The 13,982-nt window shown below is 32.0% G+C and overlaps 1 protein-coding gene across 1 annotated transcript in view; it reads right to left on the bottom strand.

Annotated features, from left to right (window-relative positions):
- The window catches only part of LOC128888014 (uncharacterized), a 129,397-nt gene that overhangs the window by 69,569 nt on the left and 45,846 nt on the right, over positions 1-13,982 (bottom strand). The gene's annotated exons all lie outside the window — the stretch shown is intronic.

Genomic DNA, 13,982 nt, shown 5'->3' with positions numbered 1-13,982 from the left:
TGTAACATTATCTCCATTGTAGGAAAACAATATTGGGAAGTGTATTCTACGGGAAATAGTTTTAATTGAATCTATTAAACAATGCGTTTGTCCCAGCCGGGCCTTTGAGTCGCGTTGTTATTGAATTTTACCCGCATTCTAATGAAGAATGAATATTAAAGTTACTTTGAAAGTCAAGTGCATTGTGGCCGGGCAAATCAATTAATTCGAATCGTACTAAACGCTCGGCTAAAGAAGCGATTCATGCTTTTATAGCCGAGCCAGCTTTTGTAAAATTCATTCGATAGTCAATAGAAAATAATGGAATCAATTACGTAGGAGATGAAGGCGGTTCTTACGTCTACCTTGGCCGATCCGGGTCGGGGAAACTCGCTGGACAATATTTTCACGATTGCTGGGAAACGTTTGCAGTGAAACTCCAAGCGAAAGCCCACGCTGAATTTATCGTTCAGTCGATACTTCTATTTGCATAGTCTCCTCCTGTATATTTAGTTAAAAACATTGACAGTATGGGAAAGTATGCTGTCGACCGGTGCTTCTATTTATCGAAACTGTAAAGTCAGTTTAACAGTTTCTGGAACTTGCATTACATTACATTAACCCATTTGCATCATACGAGTAAGTAGAAAATTCGTTCTTATCACTAATATTTTATTTGAATTCAATTTCCAAGTAAATTGCGCGCATGTATGCGCTAATGATGCAAATGGGTTAAAGATGAGAAAAATTTAGTTTGTATTTGAACTAGATATAATTTGTATAATTTGTATAATTTGTATAATTTGTATAATTTGTATAATAATTTGTATAATAATTTGTATAATAATTTGTATAATTTGTATAATTTGTATAATAATTTGTATAATAATTTGTATAATTTGTATAATTTGTATAATAATTTGTATAATAATTTGTATACTTTTGTTAATCTTGTTTATCTCGTACAGTTTTTGTGTATGTATATAAATGTATATAAATTGATATTAAAATAAAACTACAATTAATTATTATCAAATGAGAAGCCAGAGTGCTACAGGTATTATTATTTAGAATAAGATACGTTTAAATCCTCAATTTATGTCTCGTTTAGTATCCAAAAGTATTATATAGAATAATCATACAAAAACTAGTCTCGGACAACAATTTTTAATATTAAAAACACAATAAAAATAAAAGTAAAAATAAATGTAAAGTGTAGAATTATCACCTGGCGCTAATTTTGCCTGAAATTTAAATTTCATTACATTGGTATCACATTTATACATCCTAACACAAAATAAAAATAAGAAGACTGAGATTTATAGAAACAGTAAAAAATCAAAATATATACTTCTATGAGTGAGCAACTAAATGATATTCTTAATCTACATAAATGTGAGTATAAATGTCACATTTTTGAAGTCGATTATCTAGCACAAAAATACATCATTCTATTTTTTCAAGTTATTTCTAAATTTACTTTTAGATTCTAACCTCTATTGTACAGTTCACCACGAGACACCCTGTACATTTCATCTAGAAGTTAATCACACTTTCTTTCCTGAAAGTGCTCCACACAATTACTAACACACTGCTTCCAGGGTTTCTACCGATATTGAAAGCAATCCTGAAACGCTTACTTTGGTATCGCGTTCAGGTTTCCCGGCGATTTCTTTTTATCTCCTCAATGGCGTCAAATCTTCGTCTTTTCGAAGTGGATTGCAGCTTGGCGAACAGGAAGGAATCTACTGATGCTAAATGTGGAGAATGAAGTAGTTTTTGAAACGACTGTAGTGTCCACTTCCGTCAGTAATGCAAGACAGAATCACTCTTAGAAGAACTTGAAACAAGAGCTATGAAACTCTTGATGGTTACTGCCATTCTGTGTTTATGTTTAGTTTTCAAGTTATTTTGTCTATTGAAATATGCAAGTAATCATTGTTAAATAACAATTAAGCAATTGAATTCAATTCAACGGTAAGATTTTTAGATTGTATGCGCTTACATCGTCTCGAATATTAGTTTAGATGTATTTCAAACAAAATGATATGTCCCTAACAAGGTTAAAATCATTCCCGAATTTTTATCAACCCACGACAGATTTATCGATTCATAGATTTAGATGTATCATGTCATGAACATGTACATTTTGTTTAAATTAATTTGTATACTAGTATAATTTCTATGACATGTACAGTATATGCAATTCGTATAATTTTTAATTGTTGTATTATTTAAAATCATCATATTTAATATATCACCGTATTTAAACTCACAATTCTGGAGCATCGTATGAGAAACACGAATCTGTACGAAGATATGTATACTCGCATGAAAATAGTTGTACAAGATCACTACTGAACTATTCCTATCACATGAATTTGCTAACCCCACTGCCTCATCTTTCGTTTTATTGCGACGTCTACTAGTATCTGCTTTCTGTCTCTGAAATAGAGTGACAAGCTTGAATGTCGCAAAGGTGGAACTCGCGAATGACGTGCATCACAATACGGGAAGTGGTTATAAATGACTAATAGACTATGATTCGAATAGAACACATGGATGAAACTCCATAAACCCTCAGACGCTAGACAAGGGAAACACCTGTCACACTTAAATTGCAGATTTTGGTAAAGATATACAAGAGAATTCGGATACATTTCGAAGTATTCATGAACTTTCTAAATCCTATCTATGGATCTGTTTTTATTTTGCCCAGAGTAATTGTTCAGATAAGAAACTTCGTCTTCAATAATGTAGGAGTCTAAACGAAAAATGAGGCACGGAGATTCGAACCCACGATCCTCGGATTCACAGACGACCGCTTTACCTATACGATCAATTCCGTATCCTACGTTTCGTGTTTTCGTTTGACTCCTTATTTTTGAGAATGGGAGTCGCGGATACTACAATAACGCGTGTAATAATGCAAAATGAAATATTGGATTGGCTAATAAGTTTGTAGCCTTTTACTTTTTCTTTTATCCTAGAACGATTTATTTGCTGTTTAGCAAAGTGTTTATACGCATTCGAAAGATCTCTTTCTGCTCTAGAAAACTGTGATAATCGTTGTTTTGAATAATTTAATATTTTATTATATTTCAAGGTGAGAAATGGAAATTCCAGGCGGCAAAAATCAACAGTTTCGACATCTACTTTCGGTAAATTTCCCGAGCAGCTGCGCCAGCTTTTTTACCTAGATGAAAAGCGAAGAAGAGCAGATGTCGAAAATGGTGATTTTTGCCTCCTGGAAATTCTACTTGAATTCAGCTTGAAAAATAATAAAAACTTAAATTATTCAAAACAACGATTATCACAGTTGTGTAGAGCAGAAAGAGCTCTTTCGAATGCATATAAACATTTTGCAAAACAGCAAACAAATCGTTCTAAGATAAAAGAAAAAATAAAACGCTACGAACTTATTAGCCAACTCAATAGTTTCTAAAGAATATTGATCTATTATGTTTATTTTTATGATTGTAAAAGCAGTGTTATTTTTAAGATGATGTAATTTTTATGTTCACTATTGTTTCTGTTTTCCTATTTTATTGTATCCAATTTATATATTATAATACATATATATGTACATGATACATATTTTCTATTTTCTTGTTTTTAAATTATGGAGATTGCTTTAGTAAATATAAAATAAAAAGATGTACATATATATAATAGCAATAGAACTTGCACCACCTTAAAAATAACATTGCTTCTGCTGTTACTCCCGCACGAATAATAATTGCTTGTGTTATAGGATATTAAAGGTTTGATTTATCGCGTGTTTATAGTATTTGGTATAATTGTGACACTTGCGATGCATTTCATATTGTATTCAATAAACAGCATCATTAGAATGTGGTGCGGTTTCTGTAGCCATTACTGTATATGTAATAACTATAACGTGGACATAATATTTAAAACTTTGAACAAGTATTAATTTGTTGCAGCAAATATAATTTGTTTCTAACGATATATTAGTACATAGAAACACGTAAATTAATTTTTTTATTTGATTATCCAGGAACTTGTTGAACGGCATTCCCGTTCCGGAATTATATTTTTCAACGCAGCAAGCATTATCAAAAGGACAGAAAGAAATGATACAACTCTCTCTAGAACTGGGTTCGCAGGTCCACCTTTGGGGAGGAAGAGAAAAGGGTCCCGAATCGTGTCTCGGCATCAATCACCATTATCGGGGTTCCTTATCTCGCTAGACGTCACAATTAAACGAATCGAGGGACATTTTTCTCTTCCCAGACCACCTAATGCAGCCTTTTGTATCGTTCGTGGTATAAAGAGCGCCCCCGGGGCGGGGCAAAGCAACAACGCGACCGGAAGAAGCTCGGCCGGATGTCGAGGAATTCGAGGAGCGAATCTTTGCTAATTCGGGCGAGGAAAGAAATGCCCCATACAGAGAAAGAGGAACTCCTGACTGCGCCGAAAAATTGTTCACGGAAGAAGAAATCGGCTTGAAGAGATCAGAGGAGGGAACGATGTGCTCGAATCAGTCGAAGAACAAAGTGAACGAAGGTTGGCACGTATGAAAGGGATGAAAAGACTGCTGGCTGGATATAGAGCGAAGTATAGTTCGCGGAACAAGAGAGAAGTAATTCGTTGTACAAAAGTAAACTGAAAGCTGGCATCGTTTGTTGCAGAACTTTATCGAAATTGGTTCTGAAGCAATCAATTTTTCTCGATAGTCGATATTTTCAATGAAAAGGTTCCAGTTTTTTTAATTACGTTTCATTTTTGCCTATATCTCGCAGTATACAGGGTGTCTACGTATAAGTTAGGACATACGCAGGGTGTCAATTCTATAACAAATTTCCAATAAAAAATTACTCTTAGACATTTTCTTTGTGTCGCCTTATTCTCGAGTATTTTCACTTTTAATATTTTTTCTGCGTTTTCGACTTGACACTCTTTAAACGGCCATAACTCCACCAAATTACAGTGTAACCTTAAAACTAAATATACCATTCGAAATAGCGTTAAATTTCCCATCTCTCTCAAGCCAAACCAAAATTTATTACGTAGATTTATCAAGTGAAAAATTAGGTCAAACTTTACATTGTGAAAATTTAAAAAAATTCGACTTTTTCTGTATTCGTTTTTCGGTTTCAAATACATAGTTGTTTGGCGGGCACTCATCGGGAAAAACTTCCTCGAAGTCTCAGCTTTTGAATGGTATTGTCAAAAGAAATTGTACGGTGGTATTTTAGGGAGAAAATGACGTTTAAATGCAGAAAAGCATTCAAAATGCCTGCCTCCTAAATCAAAACTTATCGGTTCTCCTGCGCCGAAAACATCGATTTCTTGCTTTATGAAATCGATTGTGTTGCAATCTCTATATCATTTATCGGTACACCGAGATTGATTTTGATTAAATAGTCTCTAAAATCAAAAATTCTATGGATACATTTCCAAAAGAAAGTATTATTCTTCTCGCACTTAGGCTCTACACAAGGCTGGGAGAGGCTTGAGGTGTCAAAAAACAAGTCTTTTCCCTAATTGGGGAGGCTCGCGAGTGTCACTAGAAAATACATCAAACCCAATGTCAAGTTAATTTTAAAATGACAAGCCGATTTTTGTTGAAATATATCGATTTTCACCTAAAAACCCACGCTTTTCTGCATTTAAACGTCATTTTTTCCCGAATATATCATCGTACAATTTTCTTTGACAATACCATTCAAAAGCTGAGACTTCGAGAAAGTTTTTCCCGATGAGTGCCCGCCAAACAACTATGTATTTGAAACCGAAAAACGAATAGAGAAAAAGTCGAATTTTTTTAAATTTTCACAATGTAAAGTTTGATCTAATTTTTCACTTGATAAATCTACGTAATAAATTTTGGTTTGGCATCAGAGAGATGGGAAATTTAACGCTATTTCGAATGGTATATTTAGTTTTAAGGTTACACTGTAATTTGGTGGAGTTATGCCCGTTTAAAGAGTGTCAAGTCGAAAACGCAGAAAAAATATTAAAAGTGAAAATACTCGAGAATAAGGCGACACAAAGAAAATGTCTAAGAGTAATTTTTTATTGGAAATGTGTTGTAAAATTGACACCCTGCGTATGTCCTAACTTACAAAAGGTATCGAGAAAGAAATGGAATAAAATAGGAGCAATATTAGAGCAGTAACTCATAATATAACATTCGACTTTTAACCAATATCTCAATTCGACATGGACAGGAAAGAAAAAGTAATGATTAGATTAAGAACTGGCCATTCAAAAATTACTCATAAATATCTACTAAAGAAAATGGACCCTCCTCACTGCAATCTCCGTGATAAGGAAATTATAACTGATTTGTTTAAAAAATAAAGTAACTAATTCTTTAACTATATGTCCGAATAATATAGCAACAATTATACTTCGAGCCTCGTTTCTCGAAGATCAAATGTAGACGCGAAAACGATGGCAAAAACAAGTCAGTCTCTGAAAATGCAACCAATTCCTACGAAGAAGACGCCTCGAAAGCCGAACAATTTAAACTGGAGAAGCCCGCTTGTGAAACAGAAACAAGGCGGCGAATATCGGAAATTTAACGCGCGATCGAATTTGAATCAAAGAAAGGACCTTGGTGCCTTTATTTTATAGGAATAACTTTGCCAAATTTGATTGTTTTCCGAACATAAAGATCAACATACACATATTCGCACACCTATTCATACGGAATTTTGTAATTAAAAGTTTTGCATTTCCTGAATCAAAACGCTTGAAAATATCGAAAAATGTAAAAAATACTGGGGAAAGAAGAGAAGAAAAGTTTAATCGATAATAATAATTCAGTAAATGAAACTGCACGATAAATTCTTCCCATGCATTTCCGTTACTGAGAATATTTATGTTGAAGGTTGATTTGTGGTGCAAGCTTCACTGGCTTCGGATTAATATTTTCATTCGTGCCATTTATATCGAAGACTAGCTGAATTACCCAAGGTTGTCTTGTGTAAGAAATATGGTTTCAATGCAAAAATAATTTTAGAGATTTATGATACTTGTGTTTCAGTTTTCCGAGACGCGAAAAGAAGGGTCTGCAACTAATCCTTTGAAAGTACGAAGGCATTAAAGACTCGAAGGGTCTGGTCGATATCTTGATTGCTATCGATTCAACTGGACATTTTTATAGAACAAAAGAATATCTAAATTTAATTTACATCATGATTTATTATATTTGGTTCTACTGTAAATGTAATTGTATGATGTACATTGTTATGGTGAACATTGTATAATTAGCGTTCCTCAAGTTCTCTGTGCAAAAAGTTAGCCATAGCTGAAGTAGACTTTCGTTTAAGTAGCGTAAGCTAGATGCAACTTTGTAATACGGTACAATCATCGTTCACTAAGGATTGTAAATCATACGTAAAGTTGGTAAGAGGATTAGTTACTGTGAAATCTGCTTATACATATGACAATTTTGCAAGCAAACTCTAAATCAAACATATTCCAAATTTATGCTGTTTACTATTTAAACTATGCACATACATGTAACTTTACTAAATTCGAAGTTGGACTCCCTCATTAACACTATCTGTATTTCATCGCAATTAAATAGTCACCATATTTGAGTTTAAACCACCATGTGAAATAAATTCACATAGTTAATATAACTAATATCAATTTTTAAAAGCTATTTGAAATATCTGTAAAGTAATTTAATTATAAAAAGAGTTCGATATTGATCACTTTATGACATTGATGTTCCACTATGACGCAAACTTAATTATAATGGATTCATTTCAGAGGAATTTCTGATAATTAGAAATTATTGGATGCCATTTTCTAGTACTAAACAAATACAATCAAATGTCCCTACATTTTTGTTATATACCTTATTTTATACATTATTGGATAAGTAAATTTTATTATCATCGCAATCTGTATATTTATTTACGTGGAACCTATACATACATAAGGAAAAACTATTTAAAGAAATTTTATGAAAGTTCGAGTTTAGAAGCAAGATAATTTTTAGTTTTTCAAAACTATAATTATGTCGAATAGAATTTTAGGAACAATTAATTTTTAAAGAAGTCTTTCCTTTTTAGATGATTCGCACTAGCATACAATTAAGCATACTACTTGAATTAGGGAATTTAAATTAAGGAATTCTCGCGCAGTCTAAAAAATAAAGAACGATTCCAATGTTTTCCCTACTAATAATATTATTTTGAAAAAGTATACAACAAATTTCTATACGAACTTTATAAAATTTATTTCTCGATTTATATTAACGTTAAAATATCAAGGTGTGTCTAAGACAAAAAATTCGAATCGTATATGAGTGTTGTTATCGTGTGAATAAAATGGTGCTGGTTTAAACTTAAATATCCAAATATTTACTTTATGTCAACAATTTCACGTTAACAAAGAATATTAACATTTCAATTTTTAAAGATGGCCGTGATACGCAAAATAACACTTCAGTTTCAGATCTGTTCGATAGATATTTTTTTATCTTGACAAACCAGATGGCAAAATGATGATTCGAGTTTAACGCAAAATTAAGTTTAAAAAAAAGGTTACGCAAAATTATTGTTATACTCTTTCTGAATAATATTATTAGTAAAAAAATACATTGGAATAGTTTTTTATTTCACAGACTTTAAAAATTCCTAAAGTATGTTTAATGTTTTGGTCGTCGTACGAGAAAGACCGCTTAAAGGGAAATGTTGTTCTGGATTTCTGATGTTATATTTAGTAATAACAAAGAGATGAAAGAGGTACGATTTAGGTGACTGGCTCGCAATTGGCAAGTCTCCCCTGCACTCAACGGTTACGACACATGTTTGCCCAAAGAATCATCCCATTCGCCGATTCCACCAGGAATTACGTCTCACCCTCTTCATCATCTGGCATCGACTCGACGCAGGTTGCGAAGAGCGAATGACGATAAAATGGAAGTAACAAGGGACGTATCCGGAAAACCGTGGAGGAAGAGGACCTTGAAAGTTGGGTGGTAGGACGGGCTCTCTGCAGGGTAATAATAAATTGAAGAGTGTCTCGCAAAAACCTCCGAGTTCGCGAGCTTACCGTGTTCCTGGAGACGAAGGGATGAAGTAGAGACGAGCCCGAAGGGAGAATCGAACCTTCCCTTTTGACGTTTACTGCGTTAACCGTTTTGACAGATTGTCTTTCGAGCGGAGTGCGTATAATGAACTTTAATTACTAAAAGCTGTCGCGTTAGAAGGCTCGTTGTAACCGTGCTCCTTTCACTGTGGGATTAGTATTTGATAGGTGATCGATACTGAATCCAATCTTTGTTTCAGGAATCGCCTTTCAAAATCACAAAGGCGTTCTTCGTGGTATTTGTCATCGAGGATTGGAATCCTTGTTACTCTTTTTACTGTGAATTCTCAGAATATTCCATCGATAGGTCGTTCAATAACTTCGTGGCTCAATTTCGAATTACCATGTTGTTTTCCAATCAACTTATTATTGCGTACCTTTCATTTTATGTTTCTTTTAATAAAGAAATTATTCGATGTGAGATCGAAGTAAAGCTTATCAATGTATAAATGATTATATTCTTATTTACTATTTTTATTTAAAAGGCTATATCTACATTTGGCTAATTTTGCTAGAAATTATTTGATGTGAGTGGAATTATTTAATGTTAGAGTTTTTAAAATATGTACCTTTGTTTTTCTATAACGTTTTCGACTGTTTCCTGCAGCCTTCGTCAGTGGTTCATCGAAAATTTATTGTAACAATGAACAAATAATACATTTAAAATATAAATAAACAAAAACTGAGTAATGAATAAGTACATATATAAAAAAAATGGGGAATTATCGATATAGATTACAGTTGATAAAGGTTGAAGGACTTCGCTATAGTCAAATACAAATGTTTATGTAATTATGGAGGATTATTTACAACTATTAACTATTTATAACTATTAAATAACTATTTATAACTATTAATCGTTATTTATTACAAAAGCAAAGTTTCTTCCATTTTTAATATTTTCTTTTAGGATACCCTTTATATTCTTTAGAGTTGAAGTTTTCATGTATATTATTTTCATATATGACATTAATGATTTTATATATCTCTGCAACCTCTAATGGCTGAAAGTTTTAGCCTGAAACGATGGTTTTATAATAAATAACGATTAATCGTAACTTCCTGTTTTATTTCTAACACATTAGGGATGTTAATATTCGTTTAAAATTACATAAATATTTGTTTGTTGTATAGTGTATAATATTGTGTATAATATATTCTTTACCGTTTATGAACTGCATACAGACTAATTGAAAACTGTCTAACTAATTGTTAATGCGTTTGTCAATATAATTTGGGATAAAAGCCATGATTGTATACCTTTAATATGATAGCACGTTTAGTAATTCGTACCATTAACGAATATTGTGTAGGCAATTTTAGTCGAGGTTACGGAACCACGTAGTATCTAAATCTATTTTCGTCAGTTTAACGTAATTCAATCAGCATTATAAAGTTACTATATGGAAACTGATATGGTATGAAGTAAACAATTTAGTCCAAAACCGCTGCCATTACATAAACTATCAATCAAAAGGGTAGAAGTAATTAACAGTTTAACAGAGTTAAAAGGTACGTTACGTTATGTTTTTACTTTTCTAATGTAAATTAATAAGTATTCGCTTGGTAAAAATATTCTTGAAAATATTGTAACTGAGAAAATTGGGTTTTTGTTTCTAATGTGTAATTTGTTTCTGTATGTTAACATTTAAATTGTCCGCATTTTTAAGGTAAAAATAAAAACGTTTTAATGCTAATTGGTTGTATAATCAAGATATAGTAAGAAAAATCTTACTAAGGTAAATGGCTCATTATCGACCGTATAAGAATTTAATTTGATAAAAATATTTGTGTGAAATATGGATTGTGGAATTGTTGAAATGTTTAGTTTCCCAATTGAATTAGTTTTACAGTGTCATTTGACTTCTTACATGACAAACATGATCAAAATTACATTCAACATGATGTTCCGTTTATCGTTAAAACAAAATATTAACGTTTTTCTCTATTTTATTGTTGTGCATGTCGCGCGGCGTTCTTGTTAATTCGTGTAAGATATTTAACGTACATATTTACATTGTAAAATCCATGATTTCAGTAATATCAATTTCATGAACTATTACAAAATGTATATTTCATGTAAATAAATCATTTCGAATTTACATATCAATTATAATTGATGATGCGTGTAGTGTAAAGAAGAGTAACATATGAAATAATAAATAAGACACCTTCGTACTATTAATATCTTAAGATCGGAGTAAAGTTATATATGTAATAACAATAAAGATACCTTATTTGTATTGTTTAGACCTCTTGATGATTAATATATCAAAATAAAATTTATTAAATAAACAAATGGTCTGTAATGAGATCATGTAACTTATTTTTAGTAAAACTTAAATTATATAACAAGTAAGAAAAGTTTTTTTTTTAATGCTCCTCGCTTCATAAGGACGTTTTGATCATATTTTAATACTGCGCGAACCTGTATTGCCGCGTAACCCGTACCTAAGCACAAAAGTTTCGGCCTCGACAATTGAGTTCTTCGCGATTAATCGAATGAAGCAATCGACTCGTTGGAAGAAGATCAGGAACGATTAGGGGCTTCGTGAAGCTTAATTATTTTACAGTTGAGAGCATCCTTCACTATTGTGCACCCTCTTCGAAATCCTGTGGGCTCCTCTTATCGAATTCTCCAAGCCAGTTCTGGCCGTTCCTATGGGAATCCTTTGGAGCCAACCGAAATCTTAAGCTATCCCAATTTAATTATCTGCCAGTGATTAATGAACAATGCCCAACTCTTTCTTCTCGTTCAAAACGAAACGGCTACCGCATTATTCTGCCGACGCGACAAATATTTCACGCCAAATGGGATTTCAATGCCCATGAAACGCAGTTATTGGAATATCGTTACATTTGTTTTTTTTTTTAACTTTAATTAATTATAGTCGTATGCTTCCTTTTAATATTAGCGACTATATTTACAATGTATAATGTGTGTGCATTTTTCGGGCGTTTTTAGGAATTGAAGAATGTTTTGGCTGATTTTAATTAGTTATGTTCCATGATAAAGACGTACGAATACATATTCTACTTTTTTGTAGAATTAGGTTACATGAGATTTATATGAATTACATATTAAGAATAAAGTGTTGAAAATATTATTGAATTTGAATTATGAAGCTCATCAAAAGAGTTATTAGTTAAAAGTATCTCCTACAAATGTAATAGTTTTCTTGTTCCAACAAATCCGTAACGAATATTATTCTTTTCTCTATGTTCATATTTCAGATGAAATTTTGCATGAAAAAACTATGCTGATACATATATTTAGCGTGGTCATTTCATCCATACATATTATATATTATTATGTAAGCTAAACAATTTATAATAATATAATGTAAGACATGAACCCAAACACTGAATATTTCATTATTATATTCAGTGGTGTTAATCTTCATTATTCAGGAAAATTATCATGAATATAAAAAGTTATGAGTATACCAAGTGCTTTGACACTTAAATTTAAGATTTTTCAAAAAGTAGAGTTAATCGATTTGTGCAGTGAACGGCTCGTATACATATGAAAACAACATACATCAATAGTAAGTCATCAACCCAAACAAAAAACTAATATTTTCTTATATGATCTAATATTAATTATTAAGTAACACGTATACGATTTTCGATTTATAACTGTTTTAACTATCAGATCATTTGATTCTATCACTGGCCATTCAATGTAAAAATATATTCTCAAAATTATATATTTTGTATAGCTATGATCTTTAGAAAAATACTTTTCATAATTATTAACATGGATGGTCGATGCAATAAAGTCGAATATGTTCTAACAAATTGAATGATTTTGGTTATTGTAAATATTCAGTGTCCATGAAGCCAAGAGAAATCAACTATGACGTTTCTGTTTATACTGTTTTTCTCAAAGATTACGAAGATTCTGTATACAAAAAATTGTGTTTCTAATCGCTTTATAAATCTTTTATCGTTAAATTTCTAACAAAGTACATACACTTATCCATCTGTAGATACTCTTCTGCAAAACGCTATATGTGCCATTCAAGATGTGGTAGATGCTGCGTTTTCACGACAGTAATGCTATCAATGATCAATTTATATGCCACGCTACCCTCATAAATATTGAAACAATAAATTTCATAAGATAGAATTAAATTAAACTAACGAAAACATATTTCAATACCCAATGGTCCCATAACCTCAACTAACATTGCCTGTATAATATTCACAACCGGTTCAAATGTGATATTAAACATCACTTACAAAAATTCTGATAATTAAATTTAAATTCCAACCAAGGACGCTTCTACCAGTATATATTTACTGAAAATTGATATGTCTTTTAAATATGATACGCTTATATACTAAGATTTATATCCAGTAATGAGGAAATTCGATCCAGAATTGTATTCGTTATACTAGATGAAAAAGTTTTCCTCTGAAATTTACCAGGTTATCGGATCGTTATTAAGGTACAACAACATCAATCTGCTTTACAATGACCATGATATTGATTTCCTGTTGTATTGGATTTCGTCAATGTGTTACGTGCACGATACTTGTACAACGGGATCTACGAACACCTTAATTAATTACACTCGTTACCGTGCTGGTAAAGCCGAGCACAACCGGGTGTAATGCAACGTGTAATACAACACGAAGTCTACGAACGCGTCACGAACCTTCCGCAAACCTAACTACAAATCACTGGGATACGTGGCGCCCTGTCAAAAACAACAAACATGCCGAACGTTTCTTTCGAAATCACTTGAAATCGCATTTTCTTGAGTACTTAAAAAAGAAAATAAAACTGGACGTACTCGGATATATTGGAAAACCACATTTACCCAAAATTAAGTGGAATGAACGTTTTTATCCTTGTTATCTATTGGTTTAAGGGAAAACCCTCAACTTGATGATAAAACCTTGGGTAGTTAAATTTT

Source organism: Hylaeus anthracinus, unplaced genomic scaffold (genome assembly GCF_026225885.1).
Source record: "Hylaeus anthracinus isolate JK02 unplaced genomic scaffold, UHH_iyHylAnth1.0_haploid 11989, whole genome shotgun sequence".
In the NCBI taxonomy this organism is placed as follows: domain Eukaryota; kingdom Metazoa; phylum Arthropoda; class Insecta; order Hymenoptera; family Colletidae; genus Hylaeus; species Hylaeus anthracinus.
This window is presented reverse-complemented; position numbering and strand designations above follow the sequence as displayed.